The following is a 22,175-nucleotide window of genomic DNA, read 5'->3' as shown; positions in this document are numbered from 1 at the left end:
ATATTGTTTTCTCCAACATATACAGAAGATTAAATCAAACAAGTGATTGACTTCTGCACTTCCTCTGTGAAAGCTGATAAACAGAAGTTTCTTTAAGCAAAGCATATGCTTAAGCTATGACCTCCACTGATGCCAAGCATCCTTGAGACTAAGAATTCAGTGTGATTCCAGGAATCCTTTCCTTTGGATGCCCCCGGCTGCACTAGAAAAGAAAAAAAAAGGAAACCACGCAAGGAAAATAAAGTTTCATAAAGCCAGAGAATGAGCCAAATGCTGCCTGACCGTCTGCTGTGGGGACTGCACTAGTCCATTAGATTTAGCTCCCCTTTAGCAGCTGGCATTTGCTGCTTCCACAAACACACTGATCTGATGCAGGATAGGAATTGCTACTTTTCAAAATGCTGTCAAATACACAATGTCAAAAGCGGAAATTTATTTTTCTTAGCTTTTTCATTATGGTAAAGTTTTGTTTACATCTAACAGATAACAAAATTGCAGACTGAAGTCTAATTATACATTGACAATATCTCCTTACAGTGAGTTAAACAACAAAATAAACAGTAGAAACAGGAACTGAATCATAGCTTTTAACTTTTCATCCTATGTTTTAGTTACAAGACGATTCTTTCTTGCAAAATGTTTAAACCACTACCCTGAGTTTACTTCTCACTTGTTAGCCACGTGATAAAACTAGAAGGGCAGTGCAAAAGTGGGAAACCAAAAGGAAAAATTTTAGAAAAACAGACAGCACATTAGATATACTTAGAAATATGGATTAACACATGGGATATCTCTCGTAAAAGATGATCTATCACATAAAAGCTACTCACCCTGACAAAGGTTACAGTCAGTTTTCACAACTTTTATCAATAGCCAAGGATTGACTAGAAGTCAGAACTGTTATTTGTTTTTATTGTTACAGCCCTGTAACCTGTCTCATCTGCAGTGATTACTCTCATTAAACAAAAACATTCCTATTTATACAACCCTTATTTTCAGACTGGAGTCATTGTCATCTCTTACACCAATGCTTTTTACCATCCTCATGCCATCTCCAGTCTCTGGCTTATTAAGTGACTCCATGGATGGGAAAATGGCAAATTTCACTTTAACAGAACACAGGCATACACCAACTCATACTTAAATGATTTCTTTCTATTCCTGTTTCAGTGTGTTAATTTTGTTGAGGCCCCACATTCTAGCAATCAGTAAAACAGATGTGTTCCAGCTAAGGCACCATATGACAACCCTTCTCCCTTCTGCAGAAATACTCGTTTACCCAATGGAGAGCTTTCCTAACTGAAAAGAAAGGTCATGGTCACTTATTCAGGATTCCCAGAAGCCAGGTAGCCTTGTCAAAGCTCTTGCAGACAGACTGCATGCACATCCATACCAGCCTCCATCCACAGGACATGCACAATGCTTCACTGCACACGTGTTCCGCAGTAGATATCAGAGCAGTGTTATCAGAGTTACGGGGTGCGCACTCACTACCTGCCTGGCTTTTCCCACTGGGAGCTTCAGTGGGGGCAGTCAGAGCATAATTGCTATTCCTGCTGAAAATGGCATCAAGTTTCAGAGACAGGAGGCTTCAGTAATATCTGCATTCTTCTCCAATTAGATATGCCAAGATGGCCACTACGACAAAATGCACCAAGCTATGCATTGTAACTGATAAATATATACTTTCTCAAGAAGAGAGGAGGTGAACTCCAGTGGTGATGACAACCATGTATATAGACAGACAGACAGCAAGGCTTGAAACACAAGCAAGCTAGTGGATGATTGAACAACTCTATCTACTGCATGGGCAGATGGTGGTCTGTGCCCTCAGTACTGGCAGAGAAAGGACATTAATGTAAAAGAAAGCTTTACGATAATTCTTCCAAAACAAGTGTGTTCAAATATCAGCCTCTCTTGTTTGCCATTATAAAGAGAGATAGAATGAATTCAAATACTATTTCTTTAAGGATCCAACCTATGAGTAAGATGATCCCCAAATGAACGGAAAAGAGGAACAAAAGAGTGCATCTGTCATATAATTCCCCAATGGAATGTTATCAACAAAGCAAAAATAGTGATGTCTTTTCTCTACAGCCCATGATAAAGCTCTACAAAAAAAAAAACCCCAAACAAACAAATAAAAAAAACTTCTCCTGCACAGAACACAGAAACCTTTGTGACAACTAACAGCCTTATGTACTAATCAGTTTTCTCATTCCCTTCCTCAGAGTTTTTGCTCTAGTACATATGTTGTGCTCTGACTTCCAAGACAATAATTTGGTTGCCTCAGCTAATAGAAAATAGTTTCCAAAAATCAAGTTATTATTTAAAACTACTGGAAGATTCAATAGGCTAGCTCACTCACCCAAGCACCTAAAATAAGCAATTAATAAAATGTATCAGTCAAAAAATACTATAGTTATTAGGTCTGTTACTTGAGGCTAATAAAAAGAGATAGCTCAGTAGAATTCAGTCATACTCTAATTACTGGTAAAAATATATAGTCAAATGTGTGGGTCTATGATGCAACAGGAGCAGAGGAAGGTAGGCACATCTGAGAAATGCAGATATTGTCAATCTGCTGCTAAACTCAAGACTAGTAACAGGACCGTTACCATCCCTTGAACTGCGGGAGCATCTAGAGAATATTTCAAACTGGCACTGTAAAAATACTTACAACACTTCTTGCCCCAAGGGCTAACAATCCTTATCACCTTGACTAAAAGCTTGGAGGTCATCCGGCAGTCTTCCAGTAACATGCTCCTTCCTCTGATGTTGCAGCTAGACTCTATTTCAAAGGGGGCAAAACCATATCATGTCAGGAAAACAAGGATTATTTACAAACTGGTAACTGTTTTTTTAAGACTTGCCTCCAATGCAGCCTCACTTAAATGAAGTACAGAGTGTCAAGCTGTGCAACTACACAACAAAACTGCATCTGCTAGAAACTATCACACTACTAACAAGTAGTGCTTGGGCTAGATAGTTTGATAGGCTTGAAAGTCTACTGTAAGGAAAGATTCTTCCCTCATCACTGTTACTTCAGTTTCTTTTTCCGTGTTTTCAAAATCCACAAACATCAAATATCCTTTGCTAGACTGGCCAATACTGGAAAAGTGAATACAGCATCACTTGTGTCAAGGACACAACAGAACAAAATGCAGGAAGCCCTGAAAAATTGCTTTTTTCAGCATGGTATTGTCCTGCACAGAGCAACACTGAACAAAGATACCGAGCACAAATTTGTAAGTCAGACAGCCCTGTTTCCAAGGGGCTGCATCCAGGTTAGTGAGCCCTGGTTTTTAATGAGCACAGGTACCTGTGCAGGTGCGATGACAGTGTTTTCAGCTCCAGAGCAGCTGTAAGCTCGCTCAATGAGCAACATATGATACAGGCACGACCCAGCTTGCCTTTGCTCCAAGCATGGCAGTTGAGCAAACTGTGCTCAAGGACACACCTTCAAGCCTCTCTTCGCTAACCAGGACACTAAATGTGCAAGCCAGGCCCCAGAAATACAGCTGAACAGGGGAGATGCCTTTTGAAGGCTCTCTGATTTTCAAGAACAGCAGCAGCAAGTGCCTCCATCAACTTTTAAGTATGCTACGAATAACTTACAAAATATTCTACAGCTAGATCAGCTCCCAGGCACAAGAAATCATTTCATTCAGGTCTGTATGGGACGCTTAAAACAAACTGAATTTACACAGACCATGAGATCACTACAGAGCAGAAACGCTACCATACCTGCTGTTAATACAGCTTCGTTAAATATTTCCACAGCTCAACACTAGAGGCACCAAATCCCGTGAGTAAGAACAGACAATGGACCTTGAAAAAAGCATTCAATAATCACTGTGGTATGCACGAACCCATGAGATAATCCAACAGCACTGCAGAATCTGGGTCAACTCCAAGCTGTATGCAATAATTATTAACTCGTGCTTTGGGCAGCATCTCACACGTTTGTTTTTTGGACATTACAACTGAAGTCAGTTCTTTAAGTTACATGGGACTTGCTACTCTAACCAGGTGGTTGTGATTTGCAAGGTTTTCACAACACTTGCTCCTCTTTGCTGCTTTTTTTTCTCCTCTGCTTAAGTTTGATATCATGGTTTTGTTTATGTTTTTTTTTTTTTGTTTTCAGATTTAAGTTTAAAAGTATGAAATAACCTATCCACTGCTTTTTGCCTGGTTTCTAATTAAAGCTATCGAAATAACTCAGCCCCAAAAAGACTAGAGGTGATCTGAATCTTTGTCAAAATTAACCAAAAAGTAGCAAAATAATGCTGAAGGTAGGTGAAAAATTTACATGACTCCACCAAGACACATGCTTGTTAGAAAAGAAATGCTGAAAAGAACATTAAAGATCTTTTGGAGGCCACTGGACTGGTAAAATAATACATTTGAAGTTCTCTAGTTGCATGTGTGATACCTCGGGTGGGGCACACAAACAGATATCCCTTGTGAATAATGTGGTTGGAATTTATTATATATTCTATTAAATTAAACAGCTGTAAGAAGCACAAAAGATTAGAAAGCAAGAAAATTGGAAAGAAAGCATGGTACCTAGGTGCCATCACCAAAGACAGAAACCTCACCATTTTAATGCTCTAGGGATTTTGCCCAAATTTGTAACGCAACCATAAAACCAGGCCATTTTCACATTTTGGGCCTTTCTATGCCAAGTTTTAACACATTTTTCTAAATATCTCCTGCTTTCATTGTCCAAAGCAGTGAAAAATAAGTCACTCTGACTTGTAATAGAAAATACAAAAAGAAGAGAAAAATGCACTTACATGCAGCAGTTTATCTGAGCATAAATGCAATTAACAAAAACAGTTATATAGAAACAGCATAATCTCAGCATTTTTAAAAAACTCCACAAATTAGGGATTTTTTTTCCCCTGACTTTCTTCACCAAACAGTATTCAGCAGCTGAGCTTTCTGGGCTCCAAGAAGGCTAAGCTGGGTAAAGTCAGCCAGCCACAAGGTTGAAAATGTAGCAGACGTATCGTAAAAATTTAGTAATGCTTTTAAACTACTTCTCACCTCAATGGTTTGATGGTGGTGTGGTACTGTTATACAATATGTGCTGTTGCTAAGGCAACTCGATCTCACCTCGACAGCTGCTGCAACTTCAGCGAATCAACGTGACAAGCTGTGGCAATTCTGGGGTTTTTTTTTTTTTTTTTTTTTTTTTTTTTTTTAAGAGTCTTTCCAACTGTAAAGCATTTTCAGATGAACCTCTGGGGCTCTTTATCCAAGGACTATCACTATTTCTCAAAAATATCTTTCTCTGTATTCTAGTGGAAACACTGTGACACTAAGTTCAAAAACATATTCTGTTAAATCAGATTTGTGTCTGGCAATTTTATACTTGGTGTAAAAACAGTATCATGTCTCTATGTTCATTCAGTTTAAGTGCAAGAATTTTACATCTCTGGCAACAGTACAAGCCTGCCTGGACAGTTTAGCATGTCCTTTTCCATTGGGAGGTGGGGGGTTGGGGGTGGCGGAGGTGGTGGGGGGGGAGTCTAACTCCTTGAGGCACAGAAAGCCCAAATTCTAACCCGTCTCTTCAACAGAAGCAAAACTGTAATATTGCTTTAACTCAGTTTTAAGCAGAGTTAAAATAAATGTTGAAATCCAAAACAAGATTTTGTGAAAAGAAATCGGCATAGAGTGCTTTTGCGATAAAGGCTTTTGTGGAGGGAGGTGGCTAGAGTCTCGTGGTCCAAACCCCAAAGAATTTTTTTTATTTTCATGTCCTTGGCTTCAGGGACACTGCTGTGTGAGCAAGGACTAGAAAAAGAATCAGAACATTACGAGTCTTCCCCACAGTAAGTATCAATTGCAGCTTTTAAGAAGATTCAGTACTATTTCTTTCTTTTTTCTCAATCTATTTGGGTATAGAACCAAAATAAACATAAGACAGTAGAGCAAGCCTGTGAGGGTGTTTTGTGAAATTCAGCCAAGGTTCCTGCTATTTTAATTCAGGGAGAAAAATAAGTGTTACAAAATGTCTAGGAAAAGTTTGTGCTGAGAAAGCACACAAGTATTTAAAGGTGGGCAATGCAATTTATTAAAGAGGAAGAACATAAAATACATCAAAATAATTAAGAGAATTTTTTTTTTAAATCAATAAAGCAGTAAGGTGAAAGTTGACTTTTTTCCAGTCTAGACTTTTCTGCTTCCCTTCCCCATTTCTTCTTTTCCCATCTCATCAGAAAGTATACAGTCGAGGCTGAGAGGAAAGATATTGGCCCTAACTGCATACACTGTGATAGTCCTCTTTCACTAAAAGCCAGTGATTTAACAAAATCTGTGTAAGAGCATGTTTGTTACCTTCATTTCTATTCCAATCTGCAAATATGACATGAGGAAGGGCCATTTCTTTTTTTTTTTTCCTCCAGTTTAGCAAAATCTCTCTATGTAAAATGGTCCAAGTGTCCCTCTGCCTCTTAATCAGCCTTCATTACAAAAATATTAAGTGCCTGTCCCTACTTATAACATTTACAGTGCACAACACACACATTTATGCAATCCTTGTGATTCTCTTCTTCTATCCTGCAGCTCAAATGTGTGTAGCAAAAACTCCAGCTGTAACACTGAAACTGGCAAGGAATCTGCTAAATTCAATGATACCAAAGGAGTTGAAAAAACAAAACAAAACAAAACAAAAACCCAAGGAGCAAAGAATGTACCTAATTACTGCTAATCCTGCCTATTAGATTTCATTCAGACACCACAACTTCTTTCAAATAACCCCAGTTTATTTTTGAAAAATTCCTTTCTTCAGACAGGATATGGGGGAGGAGTCAGTCAGTGATGTTTTACACATGCACATCTGGATACAGTCCAATTATTCCCCTTATACATTCCTCCAGTTGTTTTCATTTTGCTCCATGCTCTGGCATTCATAAATTTGTGAGATTAATTGTGTGTGAGCGTCTGCAGTCTTGGATCTGGGCACGGGTTTAGCTGCAACACAGCTAGAAGTCAACATTAAAGAGCACTCCAGTTCAGAAAACACAATTTACATTTATACATCATTGGTACAGTAAGGATTGAAGCAACCGTCATCCTTAGCACATGCATCAAATTGGTAAGATTAATTCAATATCAACTACATTTTATTACCGCAGTTAGTTTGAGCCTCATGGAAAGTTAATTCAGTGTAAATTGCAAGGGAAGGATTTTTTTTTTTTTAAGGGTGGGTTGTTTTTTGGTTTTTTATTTTTTTTTAGTTTTTAGTTTTTCTTGGTATTATTTCATTTGTCTTTGCAAATGATATGCCCTCACAAAGAGGAGGAGCACTGTAAAACCTTCAAGAGGTGCAGATGCTCTAGCAGATTATGCCACTCTGGCCACTAATAGGGTCCATAGAGTTGGCAAATCGAGCAGTTTGGGAAATCCCTGTATGAGAGGTATTCCCATGTGAAGCTCAGATTCCTTGCTGCTGTAACTTGCTATTTACAATCCTCAAACATGGACAGGAAGGTTGTGACTGGCCTTCTGCAGTCTCTGGCTATTCTAGGCTGCTAGAACAGCCCCCTTTGGGGCCAAAGGCAAGTGAGCTTAAACCAATCACCAGAACAGGGAAAGAAAGGAGGGCTAAACACCGCTTCTCCTCTCCTGGGGCCAAAGACTTCCATTTACTGATGTTTTGTATTTTATGTGCAATTTACTAACCAAAACCACCTGTTTCCTCAAGCTCTCTGCAATTTATTGTTTTGCAAAATCAGTTTCACATTACACTTCTGATCAGCTCAGTTTCACATGAGAGCTACAGAACTGCGGTGATGTATTAAAAAGCAAGGGGTCGAAGGCCAAGAATCTACTCACTTGGCTGCAAGCTTTCTGACCCAAATACAGTACTGGATGCACAAATCCCACTTGCACTCCAACAGCACGGGCAATTCTATGTTGTGATGTAGCTGTCAAGGCAGGGTGACAAGGGAGCTAACTGTGCCCGGTTTACAAAGCTTTTCCAAACGCCGTTAGCTGCTGGCAGGAAGAGTTGGACAGCTATAGGTTGGTTTCGGTTGGCTTGTTTTGTGCAAGATGGCCGTTATATTTTTGAACAACTATCCATCAGGTTTGATGGGCTATTTATGGAAGATAAATTGAATGGAAACCTTCTTACAACCACCTACACTTTTTCAAAAATCTTGATACACTGTAAGATGGGCACAGCATTTCAAACTTAGCAGATGATAGTAATTTAAAATATTTTAACTCCCTCACATTTCCCATTATTAATCCATCTTATGGATTTATCTTTGAAGATCTCTCAAATCTGTGCATTTTGGAGCAGGCTCTTGATTACACATAGCAGAAAAAGAAAATAACTCCTCAAGCTAGAAGGCTGTTTTTTTTTTCCCCAACCCATGAAATTCTGCTCCACTTCTCTTCACCCAGAAGGAAAACATACTGAGTTTGGCATTCCTCATGCCCACAATACCTGAATCTGGCAATTAATTGCCACTGCACAGAGACAATTCTCTTGCCCTGCCAGCCACGGCTGCTAATCCCTACAACTCCTCTCGCAACAATTTCTAACGCAGTGCTGAAGGTAGAGGTCCAAAAGGCAGGCAGAATGGTTACAGTTGCAGTGGGTTAATTACTGGGGCAAGCACAGCTAATGTCCCCAGCACTGCACGGCTCCAGTCTGAAGTAGCTTGTGGTGTGGTACCTAAAAACTGGATCAGCTGTAAAGTTCAGCCCCTCACCCTGAGCTTCCATCCTTAGAGCTGTATCCAACCTTAACAGTTGTATAAAGTATTTTAGCCTTTTCAAGTTAGAAAATTGTACATAAAACCAAAAAATGTTGCAACTTAAATCAAATTATTTCAACATCAAGTACCTGAGATTCAGGGAATGTCAGATTTATGGTTGCACGTACAACCTTAATTCCGCTTCATATATGCATACATTGTGATTAAGTATCCGATTACGTGATTGTGCACTATTTTTCTCTGGGACTCCTGCCTTGTTCAGTGTGCAGAAAGCACATACAAGAAGAGAGAATTACAGTTGCACAAACAATCGTAAATCTAGTATTTCCTAGCTTCTGAGTACTTGACTTTGCAAACAAAGTTCCTTTCATGTGCAGCATACACCTGAAGAACATCACAACAACTTAAGTACAGTATCATGTAAGAGTATCAATTTCCAAAACCCTCTAATTTTATGGAAGTAACATTTGCTAAAACTCTCATTTCATGGTTGCACTATCATGCTTATAAAAGTCATATTTTCCACACAATAGAGACAGTGTAAAAATTAAAACAAGCTGCACACTGATTGACCAAGTTGTGTGAATTATTCTCTTTCTTCATAACAATGAACTGTGTTCTCTGAGCTCCAAGTAAACAATTAAGAAGGGTGGGGGTGGAGGTTGGAGGGCAACCTATAGTAAATAGCATTTGAATTGTGTTCTTACAAAAAGATATAAGGAAAATAGTAATATATAAAACAAGCCCTGTTTTCCCTTTAAAGCTACTGGAGATCATGGAGATCATGGTGCTGTTTTAGTAAAGCACAAGTTCTGAGCTGCAGGAGAGGGCACAAATTTCTTTCTTACAAATTTCCAGAAACAAGTCTTCAAAGGCAGTAGCTTTTACACCTAAGTTAGACTATCAGAGCATCAGCTGGTTCAACACAACTCTATGATCAGAAGAGACACAGTGCACAATGCAGTTGCTGGCTCAGCAGGTGGCACTGGATTAATACAGATACGATACTTCTACTCCACAGCCCCCAAGCAGATTCCTTAGGCAGCTAAACCACTGGTTAGCAAACTGTGGCTCTACTTTGAAAACAACCATAAAAATAGTACTAAAGGGTCCCATATTACCAGGTCTCATTGATTGACTTTGAGAGCTTATGGAGGAAAACTCTGAGTTCAGCCAGGGATCTCTGCCCCATCTCCAAAAGTCGTATACATCCTGCAGTTTCAGGTACTCCCCTCAACTGGGCCCGTTCAACTCCTTTATCCGTTAGGGCATTTGTACTAGTCACAAGCAAACAGAACTTTGCAAACTACTGATTCTGCTTTACTCTCTCATAGCTGTGTGAGCAAGTAGGGCAGTGAGCAGAAGAAAACAGTAAAATTAAAATCCAAACCCCAAATAATTAAGGCAGCACTGAGAAGAATACAAGTAGAGGTGCATATTTCCCTGAACATCTGTCCTATTCCAATTGCTTTCCATGCTATCCAGGGCTTGCAGGAATTCTTAAACTTTCCCTTTGACATTGGAAAGATGCTGGGACAGAGTTCTGAAGAAGATACCCCTCAGCAAATTAAAGTTTTTCACTAGACGGACTAAACATTTCAGGTAAATTGGGGTTGTCATTTCTATTAGAAACAGGTAAGCAGGTCTCAAATATTGCAATTCATTCAGGAATTTTCATAACATGGCTTACAGTGGGTCTCAATGGAGACGGAAACCAGAATGCAGCATTTTCAGGTAAAATGTGACTTTATTATAAAAGTAGTAGAGAAGCAAGTAGAGATTTCTGTTAATATACATAACCATGCTTTAGCAACAGCCTCAATATGTTACCGGTATGCCGAAAAGTACAAACAGGGTCGTTCATTTTCAGAAATTATAAGAGATTATTATAGGACACGAAAGCAGGATCCTTCCCCACATGCACACTAGAGCAACATCTTCAATTTAAAATAAATATTGTTTAGCACAATACCAGTAAAACAGTTTGAATAGCAAGTAATGAATATACAGGAAGACCTTCTTAAGGCTAACCTTTAATTGCCTAGGAAGAGCATTCAGGCAGCGTCTTTCACATGCTCAAGCCAGTTCAAGGTAAACATCTTCAGGTACAATAGATACAAAGTGCTAATTTTGATGATCTGTGTTTCCAAACAACGTGAGATAGAACTAACGTTCATTACTAAGCAGCTGTCTAGTTAAGACTGAAGGATTAATGAATACCAAGGTCTTCATTTCTGAATCAGCTAACAGGATTTTCAAGCATACCTACTCCAACCTTTGGATGCACTTTCAGGGTCTAATACCTGCATTTGTGCCACAAACTCTTGGAGAACTTAGCTGCTATTGACAAGTTTAATTTTTATCATTAAACTTAGCCATCACCATGAAAATTTCTGAGAGGCTGCCAACGCTATTTAGGCTCCTTATGATCTTCTAACAACATATATTAAGACTTGTAGTGTCACCTGTTCCACGTGAGACAGTCTCCACTATGGAGTGTGCTCCATCTCCAACTCTCCCTTCTGAAGCTTGCTGTCCCCACTTCTCCAATCTCCTTCCATCTGATTAGTATTTGCTCAGCATCTATTCTGCTGTTTGTCCTTTACTATACTCCTATGGACATAGGCTCCACTTTCCCTTTCTTCACAAATGTATCCCAAGGCCCACACAAAGAAGAACCTGGAGACTATCCACAAGATGAGGCTAATTCAATGTATACTCTCATAAAACACACTGAACATTTCAGTTGCCTCCTCTTAAGATTCTCACTTCTTTTGACCTCAAATCAAGTGTACCATCCTTACTGTACCAAGTCACAAATTACCTTGGGGAAGACACGCCAAAAGGGGTAAAGAAATGCAACACAGTTATGATTTACCTATGCAAAGGAGTTTATATTAAAACGAAAAACATCTTTCATGGTCTTTGCTGAGATTAATCAGTCAGATAAGCATGTTCAGACATATCATAAAAGTGAAAAAAAATTAATAGATAGTAGTGGAGCTACATTAAAAGAATGAATCACCAACACCTTCATAAAAGTAAGGAGTGGAGCATAGTGTAAAATACCAGATTCTGCACAGAAGACTATAAATTGGGCATGTGTTTAATAGCTCTCCCTGATGTTACCTTCCGATATCATAAAGTAAGGCCTAATTTCTGACTTCCTGGCTGTAGAGAATGTTTTTCTTTAATTATATGCACATACTCTATGTAAAAGGAATTTACCATTCGTTTTTTGGCCTTTAGCAGACATCTTCATCAATTATTTTTAAATATTGAAATTATGATAGGTAGTGAAGATAAATGTAACCTCTATGTAAAAAGAAATTCTGTGGGAGATTAGACTGCAATTGCAATTAGGTGAATAAGCCGGGTATGATTTCCACAGGTTCCTCATCTGGAGGATGTTCTTTCCAAATTTAACTACATGTTGTATAGCAAGGTCTCAGATGATGACAGATTTGCCACAAACTAACAGTTTTTCTTCTGTATGACCAGTTGAGTGCAAAACAACAACAACAACAAAATAGAAAAAATAAAAGGAAAAATAAACCCCAGATCTTCATCAGAATACTCAAGTCCATCACAAGTAGACACAACACCACGCAGACCAAAGCCCTGAGAGAAGTATTATTTGTCTAGAACAGTCATTCCTTATTGAAAATGATCTTTTTGTAGCCCAATCTTATTTGAGAAAAAAAATCCACACCTTTTTGATATATTGGTAACTATTTGTCCTTGAGATACACAGTTATAGGGACACAATAATATTTCTGGTTGTGTTTTTTATTTCTATGCACAGTGAATGAACTGACTGTTAACTCCATCAAACACACTAGTGAGATTATCTGTGGAGAGAGTAGAAAGAAGTTTGGAAAAAAATAACAAGATTCTGGGAGGTCACCCTTGTGACCTGGAGTAATGTCACAGGCAAGGAAGATTTTGTGAAATGCTGGTGAAGGATAGCTAAACCAACGGGAGCCATATGCCACTAAAGTTTCTGATGTGACTGGAATATACTGGGCATGAAGGAGAAGAGTGCAGAAATGGTTAAGTGGGAATAGACTGGTTCTGAAGAGTAAAGGGACTGAGTGCAGAAAGAATTGCAGTATTCTAGATAGTAGACACCATCTTCTAGGTAGCAGGTATTAGGAGACTGCGGCTTGTAGATATGACAGTGGAAGAGAGAAAGTCACTGGAGGAAGAAACTGAAGGTTCCTAAAGTAAGAGACTGATAAATGGTGATGGAAAGGAAAGAACTACTGAGACCTGCAGGAAACCACTCCTCACTTCTCAGGCAAGGAAACACCTCTCTGGTTCAGAACAACAGCACAAAGAGTTAGCTTGGCAGAATTAGTTCAAGAGACTGCATAAGAGATACCACAGACAACACGTTTTTGAAAACACAGATGCCTTCAGGCCACATGACAAAGGAGGCTCCACTGCAGTTCCAAACTGACTCCAATTCATTGAAGTGCAAAGTAGTCTTAGACAAATTTTACAGGTGTAAGGACCCAGAAGTACTATCTGACAGATTATATTCCAAAGACAGGCTGTATCCAAACATGATCTTTCTGTAAATCTCTTCTAAGCCTGGGGCAATATATTGTATAAAAAGGTTTCTTCCCTCTAGCTGTTCACATGCAGGACTTCTGAGAGTTATCATAAAGGGGATACTGTAAGAGATTTTTGTGGGACCGAATTAAATCTTAAAGCCTATAAAACATAACTGTGTACACAATCCATCTCCCGTTACATATTTAGCTAGTGTGTCTTGCATAACTTCAAACATTCCCTACTATCTGTTTTTCTTACTGTTTTACTGCAGCTCCAGAAAATGACTTTGCATCACATTGTAACACAGTCTTCTTCTGAAGGTTTTACATAAAAGAGAAAGAACCCAAAGCAGAAAGAATTTGCTCAAGGGCATACAAGTAGGTGACATAGACAAAGGTAAAAATCTTGATTTGATTTTCACTCCAATCATACTGCTTATTCCCAACATGTTATTATCAATAAACACATTTAATTCCTCTAAATATATCCAACATTGGTGAATTATGAAGCTTTCCTCTCTTCCATCTTTCCTGAGCTAATGCTTTTTCAGCATCTCCTCCTGTGGAAAGATTAATTATCATTGTGCCTTCAATTCCCCAAGCTTATACTATAATGAAAATATGGGGAAAAAAAAAACAAAAAAAAATCCAAAAACAAAACAAAAAAAAAAACCAACCAGACCCCACAGAATAGATTCTGCCGATTTCTTCATTATATAAAGCACTGTACATATACATACATGTGTAGTCTCAGCCTCAGGAAAAGAAGTTTACGTAGACCACACATAGGGCTACAGCCTCTTTTTGGAGTACCATCTGCAATCAGAGCTGATTTCTTCAGTGATTTTTCCAGCTTCCTTTAAGAACAAGTTGATTTGCAGGGACCATGTGGTTGCTGGGAGGACAGTGGCATTGTAGTTACTGAGCAGGCTGTGTAATCTGTCACAGCTGACAGTCTGCTGTGGACATCCCTTTTCAAATAATTAAATGTCTTTGTACATTACTATCTCACTCCTACCACTGATCAACTCAAATATTTGTTTCAACTCCTATGTTATGAGTCTATTACAATTGCAAGAGATGTGCAGTTTTCTAAAGAAGGAAAAGCTAATGATGTAATAAACAGACAACAAATTGCAGTCATGAAAATAAATATTCACATTACATGGAGATTTATACAAGCTTGCCGTCTTGAACAGGAAGTTTTCTATTAGCCTTCCTATGAATGAATAAAACGCTAATGGCCCTGGAATTGAATGCACAGTATCTTTGAACATAACTGAGACTTCCAAAATAGCAGCATATTGACTTTACAGAATTAAATGCCTGGTGAATCTTCAAAGTGAAGAAGAGAAGGACACCACTAAATGTTTTTTTTTTAAATGCCCATGATTGTTTTTCCTAGTCAGGGCAACAGTCTGTCAATGCCTCAGAGTATGCCAAATATGAAGTTTCAAAACAGAGGCTTGAATTATGAACGAAAGCTAAAAGAACACCACAAATATTTCTCAACAGGTGGAAAGTATATAAATAAAATTTCAGATAATTCAAATACATTAAACTAGCTAAATTTTCCACAGAAAAACATGTTTCTCTCTGGCTAACTGGAAAACTTCAGGCCAAAGACAGCATTGTGATTTATCCAACCTGAAAAACAAAATATTTCCCATCCTTCCAAAATTAAGGAACCCAAAAGAAAACTTCTAAAAACAAAAGAGATTTTGTGAAACAAAGCACAAGCCAAATGTTAATATTATTGGTAGTAAATATTTTTGTTATAGCAAGATCCAAATGCCATAACTCAGATTCACGTCTTTTACTCTGAGATTTGAATGCACAGAGACAATATTTTGAAGTGCTTACAGTTTAAAGACACAAGCATAGAGCATTGAATGGGAATGAGATACACCAGGCAAATATATTTTATAAGGATTAATGTCATTTTGTTAAAGTTCTTTGTTTAATTTGGGATTTTTGAGGAGTGACATATGCTTACAAATTATTCTGTAGTAATCAAAATAAGATCTTATATGCTTTGTCAATATGACACAAGGATACAATAATTACATCTCCTGTTCACTCAGCACTTTAAGACTACAAAAATAAAAATATCCTCTCTCCCCCCATGCGTGGTTTTCTATGAAGCTTTGGCTACACCCACCTCCAACTACACTGTAGCTACTCTCAAAGGGCAGGAATCTCAATGCATTTTTTTTAAAAAAAATGAGCAAATACAGGAACTATGTATATATCATTAACACCTTTTCAGAAAGAATGTAGCAGAAACAATTCTCTCCTGTATTTAACGTTAAAAAAAGCAGGAACTCGGAATTACATTCCATTGAATCACATTTCAATTTCTTTTCCTGCTCAGAATTCAAATACTCTAAGAGAACATTTGAGTTGTGCGACACTGACAAAACAGCAGAAACATTCAATAGCTGCTCTGACTTGCTTTTCGGTTATGCCCTTATGTGCCTTCAGGTCTTTGTTGTTAATTAAATCAAGCCAGATTTCAACCAACTGCAGGACAGTAGTGACATCAGCATGCAATCTGCTGAGACTTTCTGGAAGTCCCTCTAATCACTTGTGTGAGTTTAGTGCCTCTGTGCAGTTCTTCACTGTATGAAGTGCATGCTATCATTTGATGCATGCATTTCTAGTGCTCAGAGGCTATTTTAACATTCTTATAATGGTTACATTAAAATACTGAAAGTCTCTTTAAAGAGATCTATCAACTGAAACTGGTCCTTTAACCTTCCTTAATCCGTGCAGCTGACAGGAGGTGCAGAAACACTTTAGAAAGCCTGCAATGTTCCCTTATGATAGTGTTGTTATTTTTCAAGCAGATTTAGACAACACTGGAAATTTGAGAAGACTGGATAGAGGGATCCACTTCCTTTGCTTAATTTTCACTACTACCCTGACCAAACAAAACAGATTCCTTACCACGCTGTTTCCATTGCTGGATAGCACGGCTTGAAATCACTGGACAAATGTAGGTGTTTACCATGAGCACATACATACTGATGAGCACCTGGTAATTATCACGGAAGATCTCAGTTTTGTACAGTGTCCAAAGAGTCCAAGAGGCAGAAGATCTTCCCGACTTCCAAGCCAGTTAAGCCCTTCATTTACAGACTGAACTTAAAAGTATAATATATCCAATAAATTAAAAAGCTCAGCTTTTTTTAAAGCCATGAATTCTATTTTATTTGTCCTGCGGCACTTCTTTTCCCAGGCTCTGTGCAAAAAACAAGGCACTGCCTCAGCGCTAAACAGTCTCAGTGAACTTTATAGAACTGAACTTGTGTTCAAAACTAGGAAAAAAATTCCAAACCTCGAGACTCTGAGTAAATCTACTGGACTGTTTTCAGAGATGGTGAAATTTTCCACAACTCCACACCAGATCAAGTTGGTTTTTTTTTGTTTTTTTTTTTTAACAGTATTAGAAACTACTACATATTTTAGTTCTGCGTGCAGAGTTCATCAAAACTTTTACATTGTGGTGCCACTACTAGAATGGTACAGCTCTATTAACTCAGCAACCTTGCAGTTCTGTTGGTATCGTATAAATTCAATTCACTAAGACTTAAACCAACAGATGTTCCAGTATACTGTATACAAATTGTCCTCTTTCTATAGAGTCCTATGTGAAATTACATTACTGATCAAATACCATTTTTTCCTCAGTTTTCTTTTTTTTAAAAAGTACACTGCCTTTTATTTTCAGCTCCATACTATTCATCTAACAGTTTGTTTCTCTCTCTTCTACTAGCAGAAAATATAATACAGGAAAAGATTTAAATGAAAAACAGATCTGTGTAGTGAATTGCATATGGTTTCCATTTTCCTTCATGCAATGTTTCATAGACAGTCAACGAAGAAATCCCTCCCACAAATCCGGATCTGAAGTCCACTTTCAGAATCTTGTCAGCACAGGAGTTAGGAGACAACTCTCTGTGCACAAAAATGTTGCAATACGTCTGTGCTCTATCTCGTTAGGGTAAATCATTCTTAAAAAGTACCATTGGATCTAGCTAATAAATCAGTATATATAAAATATTCACACTCAAATGATGCTGGCTGTGTCTGTGTGAACCTGCCATAGAGCTTTCTGTTTTCCGGCACACTAAGTTTGGTCCACACCACACAGTTTGCTGCATTTTATGTCTGTTCACAACATACAGTTTTCCAGCGCCAACAACTTTATACCTACTTGTCATGCTCCATGCTATACTAAACCCAGCCAATAAATACTACTTCTGCCAAGAAGTCTCCACAACCATTATATTCCATCAGCTTTCCTAGATGATTTAAACAATTACTTCCAAGGTCTTTCTGACTTTGTTTACATAAAACACATCTTTTCCTCCTATTCCTCATAGTCTATACTATTTTTTTTTCTCCTGCATTCTCAGCAGTTCCTGGTGACATACAAACACCAAAGCAAGCATGTCATGTTTCTATCAGACACCAAGGGAGGTTTACAAAGCAGCAAGCTCTTTCTTTCCCTAGACACTCTCAGGGGATTTACATGTCAATGGAAGAGAATGAACGATGAGCTGCTGTTTGTCAGATTCATTTGTTGTTTCCATGAGTTAAGAATTGTTTGGATTTCCTCCTCTTTAGAGATTGGCGTTAAGGAGGGCATGAGTGGGATGCAAAAATGAAACAGAAGAAAATTTGGAGCACCTTCACTTTTTCCTCTTCAAGGTAAGAGTCCAAGTAGCAGGGGATGCGCATGGAGAAAAATGCTGTCAAGAAGCACTACTTGGTTAGCACATCAGAATGACACAGCACTGATGCTTGTAAAGACAAGACACTTAAGTTTTGCGAGTTGAAAGGTGGAAGCAAAGACCAAGTTTAGCAAAATTTAGGAAAGTTATATATGCCAATATCTTGTCTTTGAGAAAATGTGCACAAGCACGGGATGAACACATCTTGCATGACAGACATAGCCTCTTCTTTAAAAGGTGCTCAGCACCTACATGTTTATATGCCTGTTCAGAAAAATTAAGAGTACAAAGGTTACCTGTTATGCAGGCCTATTTTTGATGGAGACTTGTGGACTGAGAATTCTTTGACTTGTTAAAAGAAGAAAAGCAAGTTTTGCTGATTCTTTGTCCCCTTATATTTGTGCATAAGAAAATGAAAAGTGTTACCTAGGGAAAGATGCAGTCAGTAGAAAACAAACAAACAAAAAAAACATTCTATATGTAATTACTTTTTTTTTTTTTTTTTTTTAACTTAACCTGGCAAGGTATCTGTACAGCATCACGTGCTCTAAAATCTAGTAACAAACCTGGCATCCCCACAAAAGTCTATAGCTCAGTTCATCCTGGTACTTCAGATCTTAGCATTCCTAAGCACTGACCCTGAAACATAGCCAGGTGAGGTTGCTGAAAAAGCAGCAAGTATTCAAGGCTTGGGACAACACTTTAATCCCAGAGTCTTCATATTAAATTCACTTCCAAACAAAGCCAAACTTGCAGGAACAAACCTTTCTATCAGTCATTCCCTTCCACTCTTACTACTTTTTTTTTTTTTGCAATCTTATTAAGTATTCCAACTTCTCAAACCCTGAATTTGCTTTCAGAGGATTCTCAGATACCTGATAACTCTTTTCAGTTTGCTAATTTTTAGTGCTACTGTCAAATATTTTCTTTGCCCAGTGATCTCCACCTTCCAAAAAACATACAGGTCTACCTGTGGAGGAAAGCTGTGGGATAACCCAGTATTTCTCCCTAGTGTTTCTCAGTCAGTCCTGGTCTATGAGGCACACGGTCTGAAAACCTTCTTCCTCTGTGTAAAAGTACATGACACAGGTATTTGATACTCTGGCTTTGCTAAGGTCATTGAAAATTGGGTTTTGGAACCAAATGCAAAAAGCTACACTTACACAACGTGCTTTGCTTGCAACTTGGATGGTGAGTGCTGTAAGACTTGATGGTATTTTCCGATTTGCTCAATATGACCATCTGACATATGGATAAAACACATTATAGGTCACAAAAAGCTGAAATGATTGAACCCATAGGATATACAAGTTACAAAGAAGACTAACACATCTAGTAACAATTAAAAGTCTTGTTGAAATATTCCAGAACAGAGTATAGAGAAGAAAACTACTGGAAAATAATGTATACCATGAAGATTTTTTTTAATAAATGCATCAGTTACGTGAGCTTTTTCAGCAGTAAAGATGCTCAGCTCAATCAGGCTTCTGAAACCTGCTTGGTTGCAGAGATTTTCAGAAGTGTACTTAGGCATCCATTACGTCTCAGGCATCCATACTCATAATTTTCCTGGATCTCTCTTGAATTTACCCACTTAACTGCTTTTTTTCAGCTCTCACCCTACATGCACACCATTTGTGAATAATACTGTAAGCAACATTAATAGCCATAAAATGATGCTGCTGCTTCTGCATTTTCTACATTCCCAACACAATTCCTAACATAAGGCAATTATTTTGGTTCAGTCTTCAACCAAAAATGCTATTGTAAGGCTTTAGGAGATGACACATTTAATAAACACACCTTGTGGCTGAAGTAAAAGAGGACAGAAGGTTAGATGACAGAAGGTCCATTAGGGAAATCAAGAGCGTAGCTGTCTACTTCATGCCTAAACTTTAGGCAATCTTCAGAATATACTAAGATCCACATATCGGATGCAAGTCTGTAAAGCAACAAAGGAAACTACTGCAGATATGTGAAATGTGAGTAATGACATGGGGGAGTTGATCTTGGGTGTTACAGTACATTACAGTAGCACCTAGAGAGGCGGGGGGTATGCGTCTGTGCAGGTAGGTAGATAGTTGTTGGTTTTGGTTTTGTTTCTAAATCAAGATCAGATCCTCAAAATGTTAACTGCCATACATAAAATACTTAGATAAACTATTTCCTATCTTAGGATGAAGTACTCAACTGGACAGCAGAGGGGGTAATTCTATACATCCAAGGAAAGGTCTTTCCATCAGCAAAAGGACGGCCTGGAGTGAAGCTGTGAAGACTGCCGTGAAAGGAACAGCTCAATACACAATGAAGGTTACTGTCAGTGAGAGATGACAGAGCATGGATCAACACAGCAAGAACATGAAAGGAGAGAGAAAAGTCATGAAAGATCCCACAGCAAAATATACTGAAGTAGGAAGAGGGGCTTCAAAGAAGGAACACTATTCCTTTTTGGGTTCTATATTGCAAAGGCTAAGTTATTACTATGATTTCAAACAATAATGGGAAGGGGGAAGAATTTTTTGACCTCTGCAGAGTGCAAGTCAAAAGGCATCAATTGAGGTGTCTGTCATGACAAACAGTTTTAAAGCATCCGCTGTGATTAAGAAGATGTACAAGGAAAGTGACCTAAAAAAACCTGACCGTTAAAAAGCTCTTCATAGTCTCTCTTGCATGGCTCCATCTCTCAAACTATCTCAGTTACTTGTTTAGTTTCTCTGGAACTTGCACAAGCATTTGAAAATGCTTAGTAATCCAAGAAAAGGAAACTACTATGAACAAAACAGGCCTGAATAGACTACGTTTTACTAAACTACTGGTTAGTAGCTGCAGTGAATTTAGACAGTTGAGTGTTGTCAAACACTTAGAAACCTCTACCTGACCAACACAATGGCTCACAGGTTTCTAGAACACAACTTGTCTCAACTGCTAAGAGGATATTAGTGAAGCCACAATAAAAACACATTTTATTGTATTGCACGTAAAGCAACAGCTAAGGCAAAGCACTAAAACTTTATAGCAATCAGGTGAAAAAATAACAGGCAGAAAAATCTGTTAGCACTTCAGCTTTATCAGGATTTTAAATTGATAAATTATACCTTGCTTAACTAACAACAACCAACACATACTACCATGAAAGCAGGACATCGCCTCTTTTTTGGCTATGGAAGCTCAAGTGACAAGTAAAAATTTCTTGTTCTTTTTAATTGGAAGATATAGGACAGCGACGATGAGCAATTTTGAAACCTCTCTTCCTGGGAGACACTGATAAAAAGAACAACTATAAATATAATGACTTTCTGTTTCACGCATTTTCAAGAAACAACCTCCCTAAAAAATTAAATATGTAAGTTATGCCTGGGAGCATCAGCATTCACTAGTTCACATGAAAATTTTGCAGAAAACAGATCTCACAGGACACCTCAAAATCTTTTAGCAATCAAAATGCTTTAATGTTGGCCTTTAATTCTAATGTTTATGCCTACATACCTAAGTTGGACAGTAAGAGTAGATGATTAAATCTTCAGAACCTACAGAAAAAGCCAGACAAAGCACCACTTACATGACTACTCCTTGGATATCACATTAATCTTTGGAAACGTGATTTAGAACTCAGTCGTAAAAGAGAATTAATGGTTCTGTTACGTGGGTACTCTCAAAGCTTTTCAGGGAGCTGGAGTAATACAGGTCACTGAGGCTCTTTGACAGTCACCTCTTCTTAGAGCATACATCTCTGCACGGCACAAATGACAGATTTCTATATTCAGCCTCAGGAAAGTAACTCTCGATTTCACATTCAAGAATCTCACTAGTTATTGTTAAGTTTTTATCAAAAGCAAGTCAACCTACGAAAAAATTGTATTATGAACAGAAGTTTTGGCAAGACAAAGACGACACTTCATGCAGCAGTTAATATAAAGAGAGGATAATAGTTCTGCCAAAGACAATAAATACTAGAAGAAATGGCTTTCAGTTTTAGAGGCCCTGAGCAATATTGCTGGTGTTCATTTTAAGATCTGCTTCTACAACACAATTCCCTTGAGACTATTCTTAAATGTGAAAAGGATGGATGTTTTTGTTTTGGGATCATTCACAATGTTGGCATTGCAAACCACAGGCTTGAACTTAGGTGAGAGTTA

General features: G+C 38.1%; 1 protein-coding gene and 1 long non-coding RNA gene across 3 annotated transcripts in view; one reads left to right on the top strand and one right to left on the bottom strand.

The window, feature by feature from the left end:
- Nucleotides 1-22,175, bottom strand: part of DNM3 (dynamin 3) — a 171,514-nt gene that overhangs the window by 81,195 nt on the left and 68,144 nt on the right. The gene's annotated exons all lie outside the window — the stretch shown is intronic.
- Nucleotides 5,723-20,381, top strand: LOC147599939 (uncharacterized). Its single transcript, XR_015259159.1, has 3 exons — nt 5,723-5,843; nt 17,933-18,016; nt 20,216-20,381. It is a non-coding gene; the product is annotated as an uncharacterized LOC147599939 (long non-coding RNA).

Source organism: Chlamydotis macqueenii, chromosome 8, assembly GCF_036417535.1.
Source record: "Chlamydotis macqueenii isolate bChlMac1 chromosome 8, bChlMac1.mat, whole genome shotgun sequence".
Classification (NCBI taxonomy): Eukaryota; Metazoa; Chordata; class Aves; order Otidiformes; family Otididae; genus Chlamydotis; species Chlamydotis macqueenii.
The sequence above is the reverse complement of the archived record's forward strand: the minus strand, read 5'-3'. Positions and strand labels throughout refer to the sequence as shown.